General features: G+C 38.8%; 1 long non-coding RNA gene and 1 pseudogene across 7 annotated transcripts in view; one reads left to right on the top strand and one right to left on the bottom strand.

Annotated features, from left to right (window-relative positions):
- LOC140602789 (uncharacterized) overlaps positions 1 to 27,424 on the top strand; it is a 183,636-nt gene that overhangs the window by 16,771 nt on the left and 139,441 nt on the right. The gene's annotated exons all lie outside the window — the stretch shown is intronic.
- LOC140602786 (14-3-3 protein zeta/delta pseudogene) lies at positions 441 to 2,103 on the bottom strand (annotated as a pseudogene).

Consider the following 27,424-nt stretch of genomic DNA (forward strand, 5'->3'; position numbering starts at 1 on the left):
CATGGTTGGGAACAGTAGTAGTTATATTAATAGTATTTTGTTATGATAAACTTTGTATTTAAACTTGGTAAAAGCCCATTAGCTGCCAAGAGGGAATAAGGAATAAATTTCCAAAAATGTACAATTTCCTTTAAAGAAGTTTCAGAACCAAGAAACTAATTTACATGAAGAGCTGTAGAGAAAGTAGTTGAAAAGTCCATTCATAAAACTTTCATTCCACTTACATGAACTTAATACACGTGTTCTTAACAATTATGCTTGGATTGTTCATGAAAATTTCATAAGACATTAAACAAAGCTAGCCATCATCTCAAGTTATTTCCCTGTTAACTATTTTTACAGCACATGCATGTTAGGCAAGTATCAAAAAAAAAAAAAAAAAAAAAAAAAGAATCACAAAAGCAAAAAACCAAACCAAACCAAACAAACAAAAAAACCCTAAAAATAAAAAAGTTAAATACATGGGATTTTTGTTTTGCTGCTATGCTTGATATACACAAAGTAATGGATATCAAGCAATTCATTTTTACTGCATCTTTACTTGTACATATGTTCTTAGGTTGTCTAAAACATTTAAATACAAATAAAAGGAGTGTAGCAAAAATAATGAAAGCAAACAGCAGGTAACTTTACAAATAATGGAATGTGAACCGTTTCTGCCCCTATCCAGAGTAAATTGGGTCACAACTAAAGGAACACTTCTGCAACTGTACTCAAAGGTGTGCACATTGAGAATGAGTATTCCACAGATACTTGTGGTTCACATGTAGTATCTACGGGATACCCATTTCTACTACAGCCTTGTAAGTGCTCTAAACCTTAAAGTACCCACAATAACTACACCTGTATCTGGAACCAATTTTCTCTTTTACTCCCCACCAGGACAAACCAAGATGTGGGCAGTTTTCTTTGCTTAGACATGGAAGCAGTTTTAACACTGGCCCTTGTGAAGCCACAATGTACCAAAAGTACTATGCCAAACATTTATAACTAGTATAAAAATTCCACATCCCCATATTAGCCACCTCAAGATGAAAACAGATAACTCCCTAAATGTTAACTGGTTCTGCTCCCCTAATATTCAACATAAAAACCACATGGGAAATATAGAAATTCAAATAGAAGTAACATAAACCTGTCATAAATCGTAAACAAAAAACTATTTGTGGGACAGCATGAATGACAAATGGTCTACTGTGTAAATTTTAGAATGAGGCAGACAAAAGTTGGAAGGCCGGTTAATTTTCCCCTCCTTCTCCTGCTTCAGCTTCGTCTCCTTGGGTGTCCGATGTCCACAATGTCAAGTTGTCTCTCAGTAATTGCATTATTAGCGTGCTGTCTTTGTATGACTCTTCACTTAATGTATCAAGCTCAGCAATGGCTTCATCAAAAGCTGTCTTTGCAAGAGAGCAGGCTTTCTCTGGGGAGTTCAGAATTTCATAATAGAACACAGAGAAGTTAAGGGCCAGACCCAATCTGATAGGATGTGTTGGTTGCATTTCCTTTTTGCTGATTTCAAAAGCTTCTTGGTATGCTTGTTGTGACTGATCCACAATCCCTTTCTTGTCATCACCAGCAGCAACTTTGGCCAAGTAACGCTAGTAGTGTCCTTTCATTTTCAAATAGAAGACTTTCCTCTCTGCTTGTGAAGCATTGGGGATCAAAAACTTTTCCAAAAGAGATAGTACATCATTGCAGAGATCTCTTAGCTCATTCTCAATTTTCTCTCTGTATTCTCGAACCATCTGCTGTTTTTTCTCAGCACCTTCCGTCTGTTGCTCAATACTTGAGATGACCCTCCAAGATGACCTAGGGGCTCCTACAACATTTTTATAAGCAACTGAGAGAAGATTCCTCTCCTCATTGGGTAATTCAGCTCCTTGCTCAGTTACAGACTTCATGCAGGCTGGCATGTCATCATATCGCTCAGCCTGCTCGGCCAGTTTGGCCTTCTGCACCAGCTCATTTTCATCCATGACTGGGTGCTCTGTGTCCGGAGTGGGTGGCGGTGGACAGAGGGGCGCTCAGCAGTCTCTGGGCGGCAGCGGCGAGGCTGAGACTCTGTCCGTGGATCTGGCTGCTCACAGGCTACAGCGGCTCCACAGACACCCTCCTTAGACATTTTTATGACTTCTTGCAAACATTATGACTTTAGTTTTTCCAAGTTTCCAAGTCTGTGATTAATAGGTGATGTAAAATTGAAAAACTTCAATTCAAACCAATTTAGCACACATCTTTGACTTTTTGGAAGCACATAAAATTCATTCTTTTTCAGAGTTGCTCACATTTAAACACAAAGATAACTAAAAGGCTACTAAGCACAAATGAAACAGTACACAGAATCACCAGAAAAAATATTTATGATATTATGATAAAAGTTACTCATATTAACTCTCCATTAGAACGTTCATTATTTTGCATTTAACAGTAAAATAAGGTATCGTATTGATGTTACACATCAGTGAAAAATACATTGAAGTAGCAACTATTCTCTGGGTCTTTTGCAATTTGAAAATAACCGTGAACAATTACTGATTAAGAATTAACAATCACATTCAAAAGAGCTGAATCAATAGTGGTGATGGTATGTGGTTCATTTAGTTATGGAATGCAACAGCCTTGGAGTCAGGGTTTTGAATTCTGAATATCTTTAATTTTTATACTTTCATGCCACAAAAACCTGCAATAATTCATACTCCTTTAAGAAAAGTGTGATAGGGACACCTGGGTGGCTAGTGGTTGAGTCTCTGCCTTCGGCTCAGGGCATGACCCTGGGGTCCTGGGATCCAGTCCCACATTGGGCTCCCTGCATGGAGCCTGATTCTCCCTCTGCCTGTGTCTCTGCCTCAATCTCTGTGTCTCTCATGAATAAACAAATAAAATTGTCAATAAAAAAAGAAAAGAAAAGTAGGATAGAAGTGCCTGGGTGGCTCAGTCAGTGTCTAAATCTTAATTTTTGATTGGGTCATGATCTCAGAGTTGTGAGATGGAGCCCTGTGTCAGATTCCCACTGGGCGTGTAGCCCGCTTAAGAGTCTCTCTCTCTCTCTCTCCCTTTCCTTCTGCACTCCATGGAAAGAAAGAAAGAAAGAAAAAGGAAAGAAAGAAAGAAAGAAAGAAAGAAAGAAAGAAAGAAAGAAAGAAAGAAAGAAAGAAAGAAAGAAAGAAAAGAAAGAAAAGTATAATAAAATGGCTCAAATGCTAGGTGGGAACAGAGGATTATGATTCTAGTTCTGTTTTAGAAGATTATTAACTCCTACTTTGAGCAAATATTGTATATCTTTGAGCCTTGATTTCTTCATTTGTACTTTCATTCATTCAACAATTTTGGGTATGATCTATGGTGTGATAGGTATGGTTATGAAGTGATTAAATGAGAAGCAGTCTTTGCCTTATTAGGATGTATATAATAGGAGAGAAAGCAGTAAATGCACATAAGAATGTAGTTTCAGATTGTCAAACGTCTTTAAAGGAAAAAAATGGGGTGCTATGAGGGAGAACCAAGGGGCTGATGGCGAGCCATTTTTAAGTTTTCTGGTGACACCAGACTCTCTGGGAAAGTGACATCTGAGCAGAGACTTGAAGGTTGATGAGGAGATGGCCAGTTTTGAGAGAAGAAAAGGGAAAGGCTGTGCCAGGACAATAAACAACACCCGTGAGACCCTGGCGAGGAAGAATGCGGCATGTTTGAGGAATCTAGGGAAGCTGATGTGGTTGTAGCTGAAGAGACAAGAGGAGAGTGGTCACAGGGTGGGCTGAGTGAGAAACCGAGATCAGTGTAGGGACTCTCAAACCTCCGTCTTGTTCAGGGCATTGGGTTTTATCATAAGTGACGTGGGAAGCCATTGAGGAGTTTTAGATGAGTGATATGAACTTTCAGGCCTCAGTGTGGAGAATGGACTGAAGGGACACAAGAGGAAGGAAGAAGGAAAATGAAGAGACTTAATAATTGTCCACTTGACAATGATGGTGGTGGACTTTCCTTTAGGGTTGGTGATACAAAGGGACAGAAGGGGAAAGAACCAGCATGTATTACAGATGCAGAGTGGACAAATGTCATTAATAAATTGACTATGGGGGGATCCCTGGGTGGCTCAGCGGTTTAGCACCTGCCTTCAGCCCGGGGTGTGATCCTGGGGTCCTGGGGTTGAGTCCCACATCGGGACTGCATGGAGCCTGCTTCTCCCTCTGCCTGTGTCTCTGCCTCTCTCTCTCTCATGAATAAATAAATAAAATATTAAAAAATAAATAAATGGACTATGGGGATGAAGGAAAAAAGCAGTGTCCAGAATGACTCCTGGCTTTCTGGTTTCAGTAACTGGTAGACTAAGGAGGGGCCATTACTGAGGTGAGGAAGGCTGGGAATAATGATAACACCTATACCTCTGTGCTGCTTTGGGACTGCCTTTGGAAAGATCTATATATTTCCTGGGGTTGGTTCATATATAAACAAAAGCCATTTATAGAAATTGCATTCTGGTTTAGCATAATATAATATATTTCAAGGGCAACCTTGAAAAAATCAGATAATGGATTCTTTTTTTTTTACTAGGAAATAATATCTTGGGAAAATATGAATATTAATATACGCTACTGCATTGTGAGGGAAACAGAAAATCTAAGGAAAAAAACTTTACGTTTTTTTAAGTGGTATGTAGCAAACATTGAAAGAGTAAGATACATAAGTTGCAATGTTAGAGGGAGGAAATTAAGATATAAATAGATTGGTCTATAAAGCTCCCTAGGGACCATCTTCCTCATTCCTTGAAGAAAACTATTTATTGTTTTCCTATCTTCAGCAGCTCAGTGGTTGGGGTGGGCAAAGAGGATTTAGTGGTTGAGTCAGGTTTGGTATTTTTATGAAATGAGTGTAGGGAAAGAACCAGGATGCTCTTTGTAGACGTGGGTGGGAGAGTAATTAGAATTTTCTTGTGGCTGAAGACAAAGGAAAAGTGAACTAAAATTTAGGGATCGTGCATAGAAAACAAACTGAGGGTTGCTGGAGGGGAGGGGCGTGGGGGATGGAGTAACTGGGTGATGCGCATTAAGGAGGGTAAGTGATGTAGTGAGGTCTGAGTGTATTTTTTTTTTAAGATTTTATTTATTCATGAGAGACACAGAGAGAGAGAGAGAGAGGCAGAGAGACACAGGCAGAGGGAGAAGCAGGCTCCCTGCAGGGAGTCCGATGTGGGACTCGATCCCGGGACCCTGGGATCAGTACCCGAGCCAAAGGCTCAACCACTGAGCACCCAGGTGCCCCAGTACGGTGTGTTGTATAAGACTGAGGAATCACTGAACTTTATCTCTGAAACTAATAATACACTCTGTTAATTAATTGAATTTAAGTTAATTTTAAAAATCTAGGGATTGTAGCAACAAGCAGTTAGTTACTCCTTTCTCATGATAAAAACCTAAGACAAAATGCACCATGCAAGTTCCTAAATTCATCCTGTTGTTTCGTGCTGCTAGGACATTTCTGTATGACAGATCTGATCTGGATAGTGCTAGAAAAAGCACCGGGCTGGGGACAAGTGCCAGACCTGCTGCATACTCAATGTGGGACTTTGGGCAAGTTCCTTAACATTATTCAGTCTGTTTCTTCATTTATAAAATAGGAACTGTAGTACCTGCCGCAAGAGTATCCTTGAAGGCCAAATAATATTTTCTTTTCTGAAATGCCCGCTATTATGCCTGGAGCTCTGTGGGCTGTCAATAAATAATTATTGAAGTAGAATCATGTAATTGCTCCTTTAAAAATAACAGATATAGTAAATATTCTGCTAATGAAATCATACTACTTTTAGATCGAGATTTTTCACTTTTAAATTGGTATTTTAGGGGCACCTATGTGGCTCAGTCAGTTGAGTGCCCAGTTCTGGGTTTTGGCTCAGGTCACGATCTCAGGGTCCTGGGATCAAGCCCTGCATCAGGCTCTGCACTCAGCCGGAGTCTGCTTGTTTCCCCCTCTCTCTGCCCTTGCCCCCTACTTGTGTTCTCTCTCTCTCTCAAATATATAAATAAATCTCTTTAAAAATTGGTATATTATATAATATTTTATGAAACTTCTTATGTGCACCTCTTTCTTGTAAAAATTTTTACTCTGAAAGAATTGTAGATTCACATGTAATTGTAAGAATAGAGATCCTGTATGTCTTGGACCCTGTTGCTCCTAATGATAACATCTTACATAAATATAATGCAGTATCAAGTGGGAAAGTGGGAGATTGCTACTGATAATCTTACTGATATTTTGCTGTCAGCTTTACATCTACTCCTTTGTATGTGTGTGTACTTGGGTCTAAGCAATTTTATCCTATGTGTCGATTCCTATGAAACCAGTACAGCCAAGAGACCAAGCGGTTCCATCTCAGAGATTCCTTGTGCTACTATTTTGTAGCTACCTCCCCTTAAACTCCTTCTTTTAACCTCTGGTAACTACTAATCCATTCTCCATATCTAGAATTTTCTTATTTCAAGAGATTTACATAAATAGAATTATATATATAATCTTTTGAGAATGACTTTTTTTTTCCACTCAGCACAATTCTCTTGAGAGTCATCCAAGTTATTGTGTGTATCAATAGTTCATTCCTTTTTATTGCTGAAGTAGTGTTTAATGATTTGGATGTACTGTAGTGTGTTTACCTTTTCAGTCTTTTTCTTTTTCCTTTTCAGTCATTGAAAGAGAATTTGGTTGTTTCTAGTTTGGGGCTATTAGAAATAAAGCCTCTATGAATATTTGTGTGCATGTGTGTGTGTGAATCCAAGTTTTATTTACACATTTTTGTTTTGTTTTGTTAATTCATTAATTTAATTCATTACCTCAGTATTTTTAAGTAATAGATAAGGAAATATAAAAATTAGCAGTGAGTAGGATTGTCTACGTTGGAGGTATTCCTCTTGGTCAAAATGGGAATAATTCTAGGACGCCTGGATGGCTCAGTGGTTGAGCATCTGCCTTTGGCTCAGGGTGTGATCTTGGGTCCTAGGATGGAGTGCCACATCGGGCTCCCAGTGAGGAGCCTGTTTCTCCCTCTGCCTGTGTCTCTGCCTCTCTCTGTGTGTCTCTCATGAATAAATATATAAAATCTTTTTAAAAATGGGAATAATTCTGACATTTATGTCAATGGACTATAATTAAATAATATAGCCTGACACATGGGAGCTCACATGTTGGCTACATATATATCTAAAATATTAGCACCATATAACTATGCCAGCTGCTGGTGAAAATGCATGGCTATATTTACATAGTAAAGATATTTATATGCCAATAAAACATATTTGCTTGTAAACTGTCTCCCAAGAAAAACACTTCTAATTGTGACATGTACTAAAATTTAATGCCTTATTACAAATAAGTACAAACATTTGCACATATGCATCTCCCTTCCTTTGTGCAGAATGCACAGAAGTGTTAAAATAAGTAAAACCCTTGGCACATGCTCAGACCACATCAATTCTTACTCATCTAGTGTCACTAAATGAGAAGCCCTTTGCCTGGATGATTGGTAAAGTTACAAGGCTCAGCAATTGTTAAATAATTTTAACAGGGGGAATTGGGTGATGGGCATTAGGGAGGGCACTTGAAGTAATGAGTGCTCGATGTTGTATGCAACTGATGAATCACTAAATTCTATCTCTGAAACTAATGAGTCTATATTAATTAAATTGAATTTAAATAAATAAAAAAATAATATTAACAAATCCATATATAGAGCTTACTATATATTAAGCACTGTTTTTTGCCAGTAGTGCTTATTAATGTGAAATAAGTTCCACTAAAATCCTGTGGGGTATACGCTGTCAACGTCCTCCTCCTATAGCTAGGAACACTGAGGCACAGACAGTGATTAAGTAACTTTTCCAAGGTCTGACAGCCAGTAAATGGCAGAGTGGCGAAACAGTCTTGTTCCAAAGCCCATCCCCTAACTACATATTCTTTGCAAGTGTAGAATCAGTGAATTCAAATAAGTCAACATGCCCAAATAAGATGTTTTAATTAAAACTGGGATTCTGGGTTTTTCACTTCTGAAAGTGAAACAAGAACTCACAACTTTCCTTCAATTAAACTAAATTCTTTTTTTTTTAAGGTTTTATTTATTTATTAATGAGAGATGCAGAGAGAGAGAGAGAATGAGAGGCAGAGACACAGGCAGAGGGAGAAGCAGGCTCCATGCAGGGAGCCCGATGCGGGACTTGATCCCGGGACTCCAGGATCACTCCCTGGGCCGAAGGCAGGCGCTAAACCACTGAGCCACCCAGGGATCCCCTAAACTAAATTCTTAAATAAATGTGATATCATCATAGACATTTCCAAGCTAAAGCCTCAGTGCTACTTACCTTAGAATTAAACACATCAGGGTAGGTTCACTCAGGGTCTATTACAAGAACTTCTTTAAAAAAAAAAAAAGAAAAAGACTTTTTGAGAATGAGATTATTCTAAGAGGAAAGAGAATTAACAAGCAAGCTTGGTAATCAGAAATGAGGACCAATTTTGAGTACAACATGCTGTCTGCTTTTGAAATTTGCTTTTCAGCATGATGCTTATGAGTTTATCTCTAGGAAGCCGAGGTCCAAAGATAAAAATGTAAATATCCATTTTCACAAAAGAAGAATTAGTAATATATACGTCAAAAAGAGTAAGCAGAATTGCATCGGTACCCTTTAAAAAAGAGTATGGTACAAAAAAATGGAGGGATGAATAAGGTGAGTACAGAAAATATGAAACCTTGCTGCATTTAGGGCACTGACACATTAGTAATGCTTGAAGTTTCAGCCATACCCTGCCCCTACCACCATGGGAAGGCTCGAAACCTTTCATGGCAGCACCTGGCAAAATGCAAGTCTGAGTCTCTGGCTTCACTATCTGGGCTTAATGGATTCACCAGTGGCATGGGGCCAGCTTTGTGTCAGGAGGAGGCAGGGTGGCTGGCACAGAAATCAGCACCATGGACAGCAGGTGCTGGCCTGGCGCTGGGCACCATCCGCAAAGGGGTGCTGATGTGTGGGGAAATGTGGCGGGCACCAGGCGGAAGCAGGAAAAAAAACATGTTTATACTCATTTGATTGAAACCTCAAATAAGGCATTCTCAGAAAAATTGAGTGATAAGGAAGGGAAGGTTTTAGAGAAAAAAGTTGTGTAAAACAAGGTAGAGCTACGGCTAAAGAAATACTGCTCATCACTATAATGTTATATCATTATTATTTGTGCAACTGGCGCTTTGATACAACAGGGGAAAATCCAGGTTACAAATCTAGTTGCTTTCTCCAGGAATAGCTTTTGTCTTGTATATTTTTAATATAGTCTTGACTAAAGATAGAAAGATGTCTTTTAAATTTCAATCTCTGTGATGTAATGAATGATCATGTGTTCAGAGTCCAGAATGTGGTCTACTTTCTCTATATTTTGCCTAAAATATGTGAGCTCTGTGAAGTACATACAATCAGCATTTTCTTGTGATTTAGGGAATTCTATTGAAGTTGGTTAAATAACAGGAAGAGTTCTGGTTGCCTGTTGGTGCATAAAAAATAATTAAATCTTAGTGGTATAAAAATGCAACCATTCTATTAAGCTATGTTTCCTATGGGCAAAGAATTCAGACAGAGCATAGCCAGATGGTTTATGTATCAGGACTCCACCAGAGAAATAGCACCAGCAGGATGTATGTGTATTAAGAAACTTATTGCAAACAATAGGCTTACATGATTGTGAGGGCTAATTAAGCTAGTCTGACACCTTCAGGGCAGGCTTTCAATAAGGGCAGGCTTCAATATCTTGGACGGGGGCTGCCACTGGTGGAATTTCTTCTTGTCTTCAATTGTATTCTATTGTTTCTTTGCAAATTCCACCTGTGGAATTGCAGGCCACAGGTGAAATTTCTTCTTCCTCAAGGAATCTATTCCATTCTGAAAGCTTTCGACTGATTGGGTTAGGCTAACCCATATTACCCCGGATAATGTCTTTTACATAAAGCCAACTGATTGTAGATGTTAATCATGACTACAAAATTACCTTCTTATATAGATAAAAAAACTATGTATCTATCTATCTATATCTATCTATCTATCATCTATCTATCTATCTATCTATCTATCTATCATCTATCTATCTATCATCTATCTATCCACACTAGATATAAAACTTATATCTAGGGGGACAAGGCAACACCTTAATTTGTGTTTGATTGAATAACTGGGTGCAGTGGCCTAGCCAACTTTGACATATAAAACTGACCATCACAGTTTGCCTCTGCTCCGCAATGTCTGGAAATTCAGCTGGGAAAACTCGCAAGGTTGGGGTGACCCAAAATGCTGGGGAACTGTAAGGAGATTTCTTCACTCATGGACTGGTACCAAATTTAAAGGCTGGGCTCAGCTGGCCCTGTCACTGGAGTAGGATACTCATGCCCTCTTTATTTGGCTTTGGCTTCTCACAGCATAACAGCTGGGTTTGGGGAAGGAGCAAGCTGAAAGGAAGTGCCCTGAAGGAAAACTGCCTGAAAGGAAAAGAACAGGAAGACACTGTGTGGCTTTTACTGATCTAGCTTCAGAAATTATGAAGCCTCACTTCTGCACATTTTATTGATAACATGCATGTCACAAGGTCTGACCCAAGAGGAGGGAACAAGACTGCCTTTGATGGAGGAGTGGCGAGGTCACATTGCATGACAGCACATAGGATGGAGGATATTGTTGCAGCCACCTTTGAAAAATATTGTCTGTCACAGGTTATGAAAATGCACAGTGTCTCTGCCAACTGAAATAAAAGAAATGTTTAGAAGTTCACTAACTATTCATCAGCTCACCTCAGACACTCAAAAATGGCAGAATTTAATAGAATTAAAACTGATTTCTATAAATATGTTGCTCTTTTCTCCTATTCAAAAACCTATCAAGTTAGGGCTTCTTATTAAAAATATGATAATTTATGATTGCTCTGAGACTAACCCACTTAAAATTTCAGTGACCTTCTGGGAGTAAAGCAGATATTGGAACCTGTATTAATGATCTATTGCTGTGTAACAAATTACCACAAACTTGGTAGCTTCAAGCAACATACATTTATGGTCTCACAGTTTCTGTGACTCAGGAGTCTAGGCATGGCTTAGCTGGGTTTTTTGTTTCAGGTTCTCTCACAAAACTGCAATCAGGATTGTTGGCCAGGGATGGGGTCTCATCTGAAGCTGAACTGAGGAAGGAGCCTCTTCCAAGTTCACATGATTGTGGGGTGCCAGGATTCAATTCCTTGTGGGCCATGGGACTGAGAGTTCCAATTTCTAGTTGGCTGTTTCCTGGAGGCTACCCTTAGCTCCTTGCTATATGGGCCTCTCCGTATGGAAGCTTGCTTCACAAAGCTAGCAAGGGTGAAAGTCAATGGGGAGAGTCTGCTAGCAAGAGGGAAGTTAGAATCTTAAGCGATGAAATCACAAACATGACAGAGTGTCCCCTGGTTGTAAGCAAGTCACAATTTCTGTTCACACTGAAGGGAGGGGATTCCACAGAGTTATGAATACCAGGGGGCAGGGCTAATTTGGAGCCATCTTAGTGTCTATCTATCACAGAAAGGTTAGATGCAATTGCCACAGCTTGAGATAAGGTAGAGGCACTAGGTAGCCAAAAAGTGGATGCCTAATTCTACATCTTCTCAGCTCATCTCCCTTCTGCTATTTCTGCTGGGCCACCAGCTGAAAGTGGCTCGTTTGAACACCATTTTTACCACCTAAATACACTGATCTAACATTGATAATTGATCTGGTTCTTATTTTTTTTAAATAAAGATCTTTCAACATAAGCTCTTTCCTGACCTCCAAGACTAGGAAAAAATCTTGGAAGCTGTTGAAATATTTTTCCAGCACTTTGAAAAAGCACAGAATTGCCTATGCAGTCCTTGTCTGTATCAAAACACGAATGTGAGAAACCTGGAATGTCTTCTAAGTACTCATACACAGTGAAGCATTTTGTAAAGAGACAGAGTTACCTATTACAAAGTCCAGGAAAAGCCTTCTAGCAGCCTCAGTCCAAACCATTCATCAGATGCTAAAACAAATGAAATTGAATAGCATCTCCCAGGTGATGTCAGCTGGAAAAAAATCAAAAACCATTTTTGATTTGGGCTTTCTCTGAAAAATATAGCATATTTTATGGAAAGAGATACTTTCTTATTGTGTCCAAATAATATTTCTGCATGAGTTCCTTGTGGTAGTAAATAATATGTATGTCTTGGACACTTCTCTGCGGTTGATAGTTTTCCAGTAATTTAGTGGTAATAGGTTTTATTTTTTTAATTTTTAAAAAATATTTATTTATTCATGAGAAACAGAGAGAGAGACAGACAGACAGACAGATAGACAGACATAGGCAGAGGGAGAAGCAGGCTCCATGCGGGGAGCCCGATGTGGGACTCAATCCCAGACCCCAGGATCACGCCCTGAGCCAAAGGCAGATGCTCAACTGCTGAGCCACCAGGGATCCCATGGTAATAGGTTTTAAGGAGTATACACTGAGCTATACAGCTTCTCAAAATTGTTTCTCTAAAACATAGCTTTATATTTCTATCCCCTTTTCAATTGTACATAATACTATTTTCTATTTAGATACAGATGACATTTTTTCCTTTTTTTAAAAAGACATTTTGTTTTATTGAAATATAACATATATACAACACATTGCATGAATTACAGGTATACAGCTGGACAAATGATCGTACCATGTATACCTCCAGGTCAACACTAGTCAGATCAAATATTAGAATATTACCAGGATCCAGTTCTTTCTCTACAAAGTCCACTATCTGGACTTTAAACATCATGCATTTGTTTAATCTATTTTTGTACTTCATATAAATGAAGTCTTACAGTATGTCCTCTTGTATGTGGCATTTTCATACAAAGTTTACTTAGAAAATGCATTCATATTGCTGTGTATAGCAATAGTTCACTAATTTTCAGGGTTGTATAGCAGTCTATTGTGTAAGTATAATGTAAATCATTATTCTAATAATATCAGTTTCTAGTTTGGAGCTATTGTGAATAATGTTGTTAATGCACATTCTTCTACAGCCTTTTGCTACACATTTCTATGGAGCAGGTACCTAAGAGTAGTATTGCTTGTTTATAGGGTATGAGCAGTTCAGCTTTAGTAAATACTCCCAAATGGTTTTCCAAAGTGGCTGTACTAACTTATATTCATACCAGAAAACGCTTTGAGGGGAAAATTGAGCTCGCCTTTCCACATTTCCCTTCTTTATTGGATATTTGTCACTTAAACCCTCACTGTTTTGGAATCTTTCATATGCCTTCAATCAAATATTTAAAAATATTTTGTTTGCCTTTCTTAGTTCTCCTCTGCCCCAGCAGGAGTTTGCTCTGCAGAAGTCTAATAGACTGTTCTCAGAACAGAAATCCGGTCTGCACGTCCTTTGAGCCTCAGGAACAGTAAAAGCTAACTTTTATTTTGTTCTCCTAAAAAAGAAATGAATGAGTAAGAACTAAACAGGCAAGTGAGTACAAACAGAAAAAGCAAGAAGGAATAGCATGCATAAAGACAAGGGCATAATGTATGCAGAGAATCATAAGTAGTTTAGCATAGCTGGATCGCAAATTATGAGATGGTAGTAGAAAAATTACAGAAGCCATGTTATAAAAGACCTTAATGCCATACTAAAGAGCTCGAATTTTCATTTAAAAGCTGAGGGGGATCATTGGTCATTTAGTGCAGGAAAGAATAGGATCAGATTTTAATTTTCTAAAATTTATGTTGAAAGCAGTATGGGATGTATCTGAGGGCCAAGACTGGGATCTAGAAAATTAGTGTCGTGAAGAGGTATAAAAGAAAGGATAGAGCTTAAATGAGAAAAAAGGGAACAGATTCAAAATATGTTTGGATGGTTAAGTCTGTAAGAAAAATGAAGAAAAAGTAAGAAATGATGCCCAGTGTCTTGCTTGGGTGAGCAAGTGCACAATGGTGTCAATACCTGACACGTGGATGAGAGCAGGAGGTCTCTTGGATTGGTAAAGGATGGAGGCAATGATTGAATTCACTCTGGACAATGTCCATTTAAAGGTGCCTTTGGGAAACACAGGTACATGTATGAGTGTGGAACCTGAAGATACTGGGAGGGGCTGGCGATAAGATTTTGGTGTTATCAGTGATAGGTGGTTGTAAAAACCTTGAGATCAATTAGATAACTCAGGTGATGCTACTTATGCAGAGCAAGAAGGGAAATGGACCACAGACAAAGCCTCACCCTAAGAATGACAAGCAGAGGGAGATGGAATAATAAAGCAGATCAAGAAAGCATTACCAGAGAAGCAGAAAGAGAATCAGGACAGAGAAATGTAATCAAACCAATGAGATGCATACTTTAAGGAAGGAGAGGTTAACAGTGTTAAAGCTGGAGAGAGGATTTCTGAGATAACAAATGTGTTTATTTGGACATTAGAACCTTATGGCTTTAGTTGACTAGAAGGGAAAGAAATCAGATCATAGTGATCTGAGAAACAAACAAAATTTACTCTTGAGATGTTCAGATGAGAAAGAAATGAGAGATAATTGTAAGGCTAAAAGATACTGAAGGGTCAAGGATATTTTTTAAATTATGAGGGATGTTTGCACATGAACTGGAGAGTAGGGCTGTAACACAGAAGGAGGAACTGGGCTGATCTCGAGAGGTCAGGAGAGGGTTAACAGATTGAGAAAAGTGGAAACTATAGCTGGAGACTGTAGAAGTGTAGCAATTCTGAGTAATTGCAGGATTCTTTGCTTTCTGTGTAATGCTTTTCTGAAATACTTGAATTTTTATGGTTAGCATGCGTTACTATTATAACCAGAAAAAGCAATAAAGATTAAAATAAAGATGCAATGAAGCATTGGATTTCTGTAAAGATTCAAGAAAATCAGAATGAGAAAAGTCCTCAAAATATGAAATTAGATTATTGAATATTATTCTCCCTGTACCTTTGTTATTTAAATGAAAACACTTATTTGAAAACCAAGAATTTGACTATTTGTGGGGGGCATCATTCGGATTTTTTCCCAAGTAAATAAAGCAGCGTTCCTCTCAAGAGAAAAATAGTTCCCTAAATATACACGTCATATAATTCATTAGAAAACATTATCCTAGGAAGACTGCTTGTAGGCACTTAATCATCTATTATTTTCTTTCTCTGAATAGTTCTTGTGATATTATTCATAGCATAATTTGCCTGATTCAGTACTATGTTTAACGATTCCAAAAATAACCTATTGATTCCAGCAAAAATTTGACAAGGGAAAGGATTTGGCAAAGAGAAATGTTATACTTCATGAATTAGTGCCTGTACCACTCAATCTTCCCCTTTTGCTAGATTGTCCCTTTTGGTCTAGCTCAGAAGCTAGCAAGTGAAAAATGAAAAACTATCTATTATAAGTGAGTGATGGGAAAAGCAAGATGCTTAAGTGAAAGTCATTGAATATTATAAATCATGTGAAATTCTGAGGATTCCTCTATCCTCGCTCCCTCCCTGGATGGAAGTGGGGCAGATTATCTATTATATTGCTGAGCGTTGTACTAAGAAAACTATATTAAGTTAGTAGTGGTTGGGTAGGCGTGGCCGGATCCAGTCTGCTCCTCGGAGATGGACAACACGATTCCTCCGTGTTTGCTGTATCCAGGGTGGCAAATAGGCTTCATTTTGACTGCACCTCTGATCAGGTGGTCCTGGCTGCTTGGAGCTCTATCATAAATAGGCTGGAGGCACGAAGTGGGTGAAAGCAGAAATGTCTGCTATGGCAGGTGGAGTAATGATAACCTGGGAACTAAAAAGGTAAAGGTGTAAAATAAATAAATAAATAAATAAATAAATAAATAAATAAATAAATAAAAAATTAAAAAAAATAAAAAAATAAAAAGGTAAAGGTGTTGGAGCCTCTGCCTTTGAGGGTGGCCCACAGTGGAAATCCTACTCATTGGCGTGGTGCTAGCAGAGCAGGAGTGCCAATGAACTGAGTAATTGCAGGATTCTTTGCTTTCTGTGTAATGCTTTTCTGAAATATTTGAATTTTTATGGTTAGCATGCGTTACTATTATAACCAGAAAAAGCAATAAAGATTAAAATAAAGATGCAATGAAGCATTGGATTTCTGTAAAGATTCAAGAAAATCAGAATGAGAAAAGTCCTCAAAATATGAAATTTTTCATATTTTCAAATTTTTCACTGGGAGGTTTGGAGGTCAAGGGTTCATGTAGGGAGGTTATAGGAGGAACTAAGCGGGTGAGAGAACATGCAGGAGCAAATTCCCTGGATCTGGGCTCAAGCCTTGATGTGGTGTGACCTTGGGTCACATTTGTTCTTTCATCAGCAGGAAAGAATGAGAATAATAATAATTTTCTTGTTTTTTAAAAAATAATAAGTCATTAATAGGATTGATTTATTCTGCACATACATAGATGAGAATTGTTTGTAAACTCTAGAGCACTATTACAATTTTTTAAAGATTTTATTTATTCATGAGAGACAGAGAGAGAGAGAGAGAGAGAGAGGCAGAGACACAGGCAGAGGGAGAAGCAGGCTCCATGCAGGGAGCCCGATGTGGGACTCGATCCTAGGTCTCCAGGATCCCTCCCTGGGCTGAAGGCAGTGCTAAACCGCTGAGCCACCCAGGCTGCCCACTATTACAATTTTTAAAAGTTGATTGGTAATGAGTGTGTCTGGATGACTCAGTAATGCCTCCAACTCTTGATTTCAGCTCAGGTCATGATCTCAGGGTCTTGAGAGGGAGCCCCACGTTGGGCTCCATGCCCAGCATGAGGCCTGCTTCAGATTCTTTCCTCTTCCCCGCCTCTGCTCTCACACACTCTACACACTCTCTCAAAAAAAAAAAAGAAGAAAAGAAAACCGATCAGTAGTGACATAGTTATGACATGTTCACAAATAGCATTTATTGCATTTTTCATTGAATCCTAGTGATATGAGAGTAATATATCCAGTGCTGAGAGAACGGACGAGAGAGAGATTATTTCCTGCTGGAGAGATGGCTCCTCATGAGGATGGCTTTATGAGGAAAGCAGTGTTTCAGCTGGGCCTCAAAGGTTAGATAGGAATCTGGTAGTTGAAGATAAAAGGACTCTTCTAGGAGGAGAAAGCTGGGTGAACGAAGGCCTAAAATGAAGAAAACAAAAAAATAAGAAAATAATAAATAAATCCTGTAGTTTTCCTGGTGCTTTATGATTTAGAATGTCTTTTTTTTTTTTTTTTATAACTGGTTGAGAATAACCATACCATTTCGCTGTAGCATGGGATGTGCTTTGGGGGCTGGAGAGAAATAAGATTGGGGATCCTGACTGAGATAATATTTTGGAGGAATTTGAATTCTTTCTTAAGGAACATGCGTAGAGATGAGCAATCCACATAGATGCAAAACATTTCATGAACAGAGATTCCAATTCTCTGTTGTCACAGAGGAGCATACTGCATGTACTTGGTATGTTAATAGATTGTGCATTTTATAGATTTTATTTATTTCCCTTCCCTGGATATTTGCTTACAACTCTACATTTTGCAGGACTTTAATGATGCCTTCTGTGTACAACTCTTCTCTGACCCTTAATACCTCTCCTGAGCAATTGTACTCCTTGCCTGGGCACATAGCTTTTAGTGCCTTCATGGTTCGTGCAGGAAAGGACGTCCAAATTCATCTCTTATTGCACCCCTCCCTTGTTCAGAATCCCACAGTGCTTCTGCCTTGCGTTCTGGATAAGGTTTGGACTGCTTGGCCTGGCATTCATCTTATCTGGCTGAAAATCACCTTTCTAGTTCTATCTCCTATTATTCTTTGATATATGCCCTATATTCCAACCATCTTTTTTCTCTTTCTCCTCTAAATATAGTTTGAGCCACTTTGACCTGCCCCTGTGCTCCCTTCCCATGCATTCAAGTTGTACCTAATCATTCACTAGTAAATTCAAATGCCAGTTCCTATACAAAGTTTTCTCTAAACCTTACATCTGGAAGTGATCATTCATGCTTTTAACTCATAATAGGTAATACTTTTATATCGCTTACTATGTCTTAGACACTCTCTTCAACCTTTTACATAAATTAACTCATTTCATTCTTACAACACCACCTGTAAACCAGGTATAGTTACTGTTTCTATTTTACAAACGAGAAAACTGAGACATATCCTTATTTTGCCAAACATTACGTAACAAATAACTGGCATAGTTGTGATTTGAACTGAGGAACTCTGACATCAAGAGTTGGGCTGACTGCTATGTTATTATATGGCCTCTTGCATCTTATAACAGTTGGCATCTGCCTGTGGCACTTAGTATTTTTAATTTGATTGCTTGTAGATTTACTCTACTTGCCCGCTTTGCCTGACCCTGGGCCTTTAACTCTTGGGAACCCACCTACTGTAATTGGAAATACATGCATTAAGAGAGAAATCTGGGTATCCTGTTTCTGACAATGGCCAAAGTCCCAATTTTTTCCCTGGTCTAGCCTTGGTCGTTAATTCTTGCTCCATTACTATTTACTTGACCTTTGTCTTTAACTAACGTAACTTCTCCTTTTTCTCTTTGTTTCCCTTGCATGTGTTTCTGTCCTCCTTGGGTTTCTACTATATCTGGCTTTTAACCCTGAGATCCTGGACCAACATATCTGGCCACTCTTGCTCCAGCTTTTCTTGGGAGAAAGAGTCAGAAACTACAGTATTAGACATTCCTAAGGGCAGAGATTCTTATCATCCTGTATCCTATAGAACGAGGATGTATCTTCCACATAGGAACTCTGTAATCTTTTATTGAATAAAAGGATGAGCAAATGAAAGTGGCCACCATCTGCTTATTGTCCTTGACTGCTAGTAATGTCTTTTCTGATGATTTTTACTATTATCTGTTTCTCGCACTATCCTTTACGTTGAATTCAGATTTCAGCCTTGGCTCTCCAAATCTTATGGGTCCTGCTATGACTCAACTAGTTAAAATGGCAGGTGCTTATTGGGCACAGAGAGGATATAACAGAAGATGCAGACACTGATTTTAAAATAATTTCATTATCATTTTCTCATAAAGGCTCACATATATAAAAACTTGTTATATTAAAAATACCAATTTAACAGTTTCAGATGAAAGTAGTTGTTGCAAGTAGACACACAACTAAACGACAAGTAACAGGACAGATGATAATTTGGGAGAAGAGGACAGGATCATCTCAGGCAGGATGGCTAGCAAAGGATTTCAGAAGAATGAAGAATTTAAAAAATTTATTTCTTTTTTTTTAGAGTTTTTACTTAAGTTCCAATTAGTTGACATACAGTGTATTTTTAGTTTCAGGTACAGAATTCAGTGATTCATCACTTACAGAACAACACCCAGTGCTCATCACAACCAGTATCCTCCTCAATCCCCTTTACCCACTTAGCCCATCTCCCCATCTACCTCCCCTCCAGCAACCCTCAGTTTGTTCTTCATAGGTAAGATTCTTTTTTATGGTTTGCCTCTATTTCCTCCCCCATGTTCATTTGTTTTCTTTCTTAAATTCCACATAGAGTAAAATCATATTATATTTGTCTTTCTCTCACTGACTTATTTTGCATAGCATAGTACTCTCGGGCTCCATCCATATCATTGCAAATGACAAAATTTCATTATTTTTTGTGGCTAATATTCTGTTATATGTATGTATGTATGTAAGTGTGTGTGTGTGTGTGTGTGTGTGTGTGTGTGTGTACCCCACATCTTCTTTATTCATTCATCAGTCAATGGACACTTGGGCTGTTTCCATAATTTGGCTCTTATAGATAGTGCTGCTATAAACATCAGGATACATGTATCCTTTTGAATTAGTATTCTTGTATTCTTTGGGTAAATACCTAGTAGTGCAATTGCTAGGTTATAGGGTTGTTGTATTTTTAACTTTTTTTGAGGAATCTCCATATTGTTTTCCAGAGTGGCTGCACTAGTTTGTATTCCTAGCAGCAAAAAATGCAGTTCAAAAATGTTCCCCTTTCTCCACATGCTTGCTGACACTTGCCTTTTTTTGTGTTGTTGATTTTAGCCACTCCGACAGACGTGAAGTGATCTCATTGTAGTTTTTATTTGCATTTTCCTGATGATCAGTGGTGTTGGGCATCTTTTTATGTGTCTATTGGCCATCTATATACATCTTCTTTGGAAAAATGTCTATTCATGTCTCTACCCATTTTTTAATTGGATTATTCATTTGGGGGCTTTATAAGTTCTTTATATATTCTGGATACTAACACTTTATCAAATACGCCACTTACAAATGTCTTCTCAAATTTCATAGGTCGCTTTTTAATTTGTTGATGGTTTCCTTTGCTATGCAAAGCTTTTTATTTTGATGAAATCCCAATAGTTTATTTTTACTTTTGTTTCCCTTGCCTCAGGAGACATATCTAGAAAGAAATTGCTATGGCTGATGTCAAAAAGGTCTGTGTTCTCTTCTAGGATTTTCAGGTCTCACAGTTAAATCTTTAATCCATTTTGAATTTATTTTTGTGTTTGATATGAGAAAGTGGTCAGTTTAATTCTTTTGCATGTAACTAATACCATTTGTTGAAGGAACTGTCTTTTTCCCATTGAGTAGGATTCATTGACCATAAGGTTGTGGGCTCATTTCTGGGTTTTCTATTCTGTTCTATTGATGTCCATTTTTGTACCAGTACCATACTGTTTTGATCGCTACAGCTTTGTAACATAAGTTAAAGTCTGGAATTGTAAAAAATAACATGAAATTTACTATCTTAACCATTTTTAAGTGTATGGTCAATAGTGTTAAGTATATTCACATTACTTTGTAACAGGTGTCTAAGACTGTTTTGTCCTGCAAAACAGAATCTCCTATACTTATTAAACAACTCTCATCTCCCCTTCCTCCTATCTCCTGATAACCACCATTTTACTTTCTGACTCTGAATTTGAATACTTTAGATCCTTCATATAAATGGGGTCACACAGTGATTTGTTTTCTTAAGAAGAATGTAGATTTTGAGCTGTGTCTTTAAAGATGATTGTGACTGAATAGGCAGAGATGAAAGGGGCTACATAAGGTAAATTGATTAACATAGTGTAGTGTGAAAAGGAATTATTTCCTTAACGTGTACTGAGATAGATAGAAGCCAAGACATGTTCCTTATTTATTTACCTTGGGCCAATTCCTCTTAAGTTATGGATGTTTTGAGGCACCTGGGTAGCTCAGTTGGTTAAGCACCTGCCTTTGGCTCAGGTCATGATCCCAGGGTTCTGGGAATCAAGCCCCGCATGAAGCTCCCTGCTTAGTGGGGGGCCTGCTTCTCTCTCTCCCTCTTGCCTGCTGCTCCCCCTGCTTGTGTTTTCTCTCTCTCTGTCAAGTAACTAAATAAAATCTTAAAAAAAAAACCTTATGTTTTGACTGCTGTTCACTGTGTATATTTATATCTGACTTTTTTTTTTATATCTGACTTTAGCTGTGGTTTTCAACTAGGGAGGATCTTTGGACATTAGTTATATAGACTTATCAATGTAAATTGTGATCCAGAAGATAAGTAGATTGTTGTCTAAAAGCATGGACACTTGGGGTCATTGTTTTCACTTTAACTGTGATGGAATGGAGTATTTAGGTTTGGCTTTGAAACAAAGGTTTTCTGTTTGTTTGTTTTTTTAAAGAACCAACCCATCAAGATAGGAAATCTACATACTGGTTTGTGTAATAATGAACTTAGGCACATAGATAACACATGTTTTATTGTTGTATTGCTCTTTTAATCAACAATTCTATATCATTAGGAACTGGTAATTTTTTTTTTTACCTAAGAGACAAGGTTCTGACACAGTTCTGAGCCTTTTAGGTGCAGTCTTCTTCTTCTTCTTTTTTAAGATTTTATTTATTCATGGAGACACAGAGAGAGAGAGGCAGAGACATAGGCAGAGGGAGAAGCAGGCTCCTCTCGGGGAGCCCGATGTGGGACTCGATTCTGGGACCAATATATGCCCTGAGCAGAAGGCAGATAGATGCTCAACCTCTGAGTCACCCAGGCATCCCTTAGGTACAGTCTTCTTGAGTTTTGTGTTAATCATCCTGGACAGGTCACATGACTCTCCACATTTGGACAGGACTAGACCTCACATAAGGGATCAACCACAAGTCCATGTGGTACCTTAGGGTGAATGAGGAAAAGGGACCTTTTCTCCAAGACAGTAACTTCTATCTGATGGGATATGGTCTTGATATCTGCTGCAATCTGCTAAAACATTATAATAATTTGGTCAACTATATGAACAGTGGCCTGTAGGGTTGTGCAGGACAAAGACTATGGAAGAGTCTTTCAGAAGCACAGTGGCCATCGACAGAAAATGGAGCGGAGCACCTAGGTCACTCTCTGTGAAGGCAGAGGAGTTAACAGGTATAGATTTTTCCCTGTAGATGTGTCACAGGGCAAAACAAGATGGAAACCTAGAACTTGAGTCTCGATACTATGAGATAGGCAGAATGAAAATTAGGTATAATACCAAAGTCGAGAAGTGGAAGGTTGGGTTTGCCAAGAGTCAGAACTTAGGGGGACAAGCGAAATGCACGTATGAGGATTTTGGATAAGAAATGCAGGTATTTGAAGCAGCTTTTTACAAAATTATAATGCAAGTTTGCACAGGAATATATAGTTAACTTAAAGGAACAAGAATGGGGCAGATAACAGTTTATGTTCATAGTAGTAGTAATAATAACTCACATTTATGCAGTGCTTCAGAATTTATAGGACATTATTTTTTTAATAATAAATTTATTTTTTATTGGTGTTCAGTTTGCCAACATACAGAATAACACCCAGTGCTCATCCTGTCAAGTGCCTCCCTCAGTGCCCATCACCCATTCACCCCCACCCCCGCCCTCCTCCCCTTCCACCACCCCTAGTTCGTTTCCCAGAGTTAGGAGTCTTTATGTTCTGTCTCCCTTTCTGATATTTCCCACACATTTCTTCTCCCTTCCCTTCTATTCCCTTTCACTATTATTTATATTCCCCAAATGAATGAGAACATATAATGTTTGTCCTTCTCCGATTGACTTACTTCACTCAGCATAATACCCTTCAGTTCCATCCACGTCGAAGCAAATGGTGGGTATTCCTCGTTTCTAATGGCTGAGTAATATTCCATTGTATACATAAACCACATCTTCTTTATCCATTCATCTTTCGATGGACACCGAGGCTCCTTCCACAGTTTGGCTATTGTGGCCATTGCTGCTAGAAACATCAGGGTGCAGGTGTCCCAGCATTTCATTGCATCTGTATCTTTGGGGTAAATCCCCAACAGTGCAATTGCAGGGTCGTAGGGCAGGTCTATTTTTAACTCATTGAGGAACCTCCACACAGTTTTCCAGAGTGGCTGCACCAGTTCACATTCCCACCAACAGTGTAAGAGGGTTCCCTTTTCTCCACATCTTCTCCAACATTTGTGGTTTCCTGCCTTGTTAATTTTCCCCATTCTCACTGGTGTGAGGTGGGATCTCATTGTGGTTTTGATATGTATTTCCCTGATGGCAAGTGATGCAGAGCATTTTCTCATGTGCGTGTTGGCCATGTCTATGTCTTCCTCTGTGAGATTTGTGTTCATGTCTTTTGCTACAGGACATTATTAATACATATCTTATTTTGATATTTTTGAGTACCTTTTAAGGCAAGAAAACCATTTATCATGATTTTATAAATAAAGATTAATAAGTTTCCATGACTTACTCAAGTTCATATATATGATAAAGCTAAATTTTAAGAATATTTTATTTACTTACTTATTTGAGAGAGAGAGAGAGAATGGGTGGCAGGAGGGGCAGAGGGGGAGAGAGAATCTCTTAAGCAGACACCAGGCTGAGCATGAAGGCCCACACAGAGCTCAGTCTCACCACCCTGAGATCATGACCTGAGCCGAAGCCAAGAGTTGGACACTTAACCGACTGAGCCACCCAAGTGCCAAATACTTCTCAAATACTTCTGAGTCCATGATATTTTTTAATATACCATGATTTATTGTTTTTTTTCTGATAAAGTTCCACAAAAGTTTCCTGGTTAAACTGTTCCCTAGACTTCTACTGCAAGTCACCAAATTTATTTCCTTTTATTTCTGGGCACAAAATATAGACTCCATTTCCAGCCACATTACTAAATGATAGAAAATGATGTAGATCACTTCCAGGCCTGAGCCATAATGCAGTGCTCATCTCCCTCTCTTTTACTGTCTTGATGTCAATAACCATGGCAGCCTTAAAAACTACATTTTAAAAAATTCAATTAATTAACATATAATGTATTATTCATTTCAGAGGTAGAGGTCAGTGATTCTCAGTCTTTTTTTTTTTTAAGATTTTATTCATTTATTCATGAGAGACACAGAGACAGAGAGGCAGAGACACAGGCAGAGGGAGAAGCAGGCTCCATGCAAGGAGCCCAATGCCGGACTTGATCCCAGGGCCCCAGGATCATACCCTGAGCCCAAGGCAGGTGCCAAACTGCTGAGCCACCCAGGGATCCCCTATCAGTGTTATATAATACCCAGTGTTCATTACATCACGTGCTCTTCTTAATGTCCATCACCCAGTTGCCCCATCCCCCTCCCCCCATCCCCTCCAGCAACCTTCAGTTTGTAGAAACCATGTGTTGAGGATGGAAGAGTCTCTATCCACTTGAGTATTTGAATAACTACATGGAAAAGAGCCCTTCCTCTTCCAAGGGATCATTTCTATTGAGTTTATTGAGCAGGAAGTTCTATTAAGTTAAGCCCCTGAGCATTTGGGTGGCATCTATTTCTTACAGCGGCTAATGTTACCTTAGTAATGACCTCTCTTTACATTATTTACATGTAGTCTCTACTATGTAAGCATTTCGCTCTTGGTTGCTTATCTGTGACTGAAGTTATTTGGGGTAGGTGTCCAACTTTTGCTTTAAGGCTGGATTTATACCATTACTTCCATTTCCTCTTTAATCCCTCTGGTCTTTGAAGCACATGGAATTAGGTTATATACTTTGCCATCTCCTCTCCCCCCCCCCCACCTTTTAAAGCAATCTACTCTCCTCCACATCACTCCCCCCATGCATTATGGATTTTAGCCATTAGTTTACTAAATTTCTCACCATCACTATTTTTGTTTATTCTTTGACCGTCTCTTCCTACCTCTCCAGTTCACTTACTCTAGTGTAACTAAGTGAGAGTAATCTACTCCAGTAATTCTTGGATGCCATTAGAAACCCCAGTCCACTGACTCTCACTGGTCAACATCCATCTTTACCTTTACCTGGTTAAAATTTCTCGGTCTATTGTTAAATAATTTCCATGTATACATATTCAGCTCCTTTGCCTTATTCCTCCTACTGTTTTGATCTGGGAGAAATCCAGCCTTGAGTAAATTCAACTTTGTTCCTATTCCATCATTGGATCAGTACAACTGAATGTAGCTGGGAAAAAAATGCAACAGTGCTTTCTAGGCTAACTTTAAATTTATGTTCACAAACCTCAACTGGATTTGGTGTCTGGCCCTCCTCTACTTTCCACATATGCTTTTTCCAGTGATTCCATCCAGGTCTGTGGCTTTAAATATATCATATGTTATTAACTCCCAAATGTCTATACCCAGACTTAACTCTTCCTGTGTAATCCACACCTGGATACTCTACTCTCCATGTGCCTACCCAACAGGCATTCAAACGTCTCAGCAGCCAGGGAGACTGGATGCAATGTCCAGTGTAGTCCTTGTCCAGTTTCCCAACCATACCTGCAATATTGGTGAAGGAATAAGTACCACCAACAACTAATGTTTATTCAGTGCTTACTTTATGCTGGGAACTTTGCACATAAAATGATCTAATCTTCACAGAAAATCTATTAGACAACATAATTATTATCATCTCTGCTTCAGAGAAGGGGAAACTGAGATTCAGAGCCCAAATGGCAGAGTTGGAATTTAAATCAACTAAGCAGGGCTTAGCAGACTTTTGCTGTAAAGGACCAGATAGTAAATATTTTCAGTTTTGTGGTCTATATTGTCTCTGTTACAACAAACCACCTCCACTCTTTTAGCGTGGAAGTAGTCACAAACAGTGCATAAATAAACACATATAGGTGTGTTCCAATAAAACTTTATTTACAAAAATAGGTGATAGGACATATTTTTGACTTAACAGGTGATAGACTGCCAATTCCTGCTTATTGCTGCATTGCCTGGGTTAAATGAATGACTGAACAAATGAATGAACCAATAAATGAATGAATGACACCCTCTTTGGCACCAACCCCCCCTGTTTTGTTCCCTCCCGGTTCTCTCGTGAGTATTCATGAGACTGCTGGAAAATCATGTCACTGCCAAGGAAAAAACACCACAATTACTCCTTAGGGCTGAGTGAGGAGCGCAAAGGGCAAAATCTTATAAGAATTGTGTTTTGCTCCTAAGTTGGGTTAGGTGAGCAATGTCCTAGCTCCCTTAGACTCTAATTGGATGGCTAAGAGATGTAAATCATAAGTTTTTGGTCCGGGAGTATGTTCCTTCTAGGATGGAGTCCTAACATTTCTCACCAGAACCTTCATGATCTGTTTTAACTGTCCAGTGTCATTATTTTCTACACTTACTCCCTCCAGCAACACAGGAGACCTTGCAGGATTTGGAACATGCAGGTTCCCTCTCACTTTTCGGTCTGTGTGTATCCTGTCCTTTCTGCCTGGAAAACTGTCTCACTTCAATGGCCAGGCTCACCAATTGTTTGTTCTTTAAAACTCTGCTGGGATGCACATGTGAACACACACACCCCACAGAATTTCTCTGTTGCTAATTAATTTTCCATTGATTAGGAGCACATGAGACATGAGAAACAGATTACTAAATTAGGTAATATTTTCAACAAAATAGCACTAGGGTAAATGCTGTCATTACTTCACACCGAAATTTAGCCAGAAGGTAATTGGTTGACGGAAGAGCTAAGCACTGCCGAGGAGAGTGTTTGAGCAAGGGTGTTCCTTTGCTGGTGGTTAGCTGTGAAGCTGGGGAGGAAAGCGTTACAGGTGTTTTCCGTGGCTGCCAATTTCCCTACTGTCTTGGGTGCTGCAAACTGATTTTCCTCTGCCAGTGCATGTAGTTTACAAGACGAACCTCACATAAAACACAGTGGTTACATTCATGAGAACATATGCAAAATTAAACCACTGACCCAGTAATCAAATAAAACTTCTCATAAATTATGGAGATTGTTCTTTGCTTTTCTTAAAGCAAACAAGCCCTTTGTCCCTTAATTTTCCAAATAAATGCTCTTGCAACAATAGGAACTTTATGGGTCCAGAAGGGGATGCAAGCAATAGCCCTGTGGCCTCCCAGTGAAATCAAAGACTTCCCTCTGCTTCCTGGACACGGATTAGGGCTCTCGTGCCTGGCTCTACTAACACAGGCCAGGCATGCATGGCAGCA

This window comes from Canis lupus, chromosome 13 (assembly GCF_048164855.1).
Source record: "Canis lupus baileyi chromosome 13, mCanLup2.hap1, whole genome shotgun sequence".
NCBI classification, from domain to species: domain Eukaryota; kingdom Metazoa; phylum Chordata; class Mammalia; order Carnivora; family Canidae; genus Canis; species Canis lupus.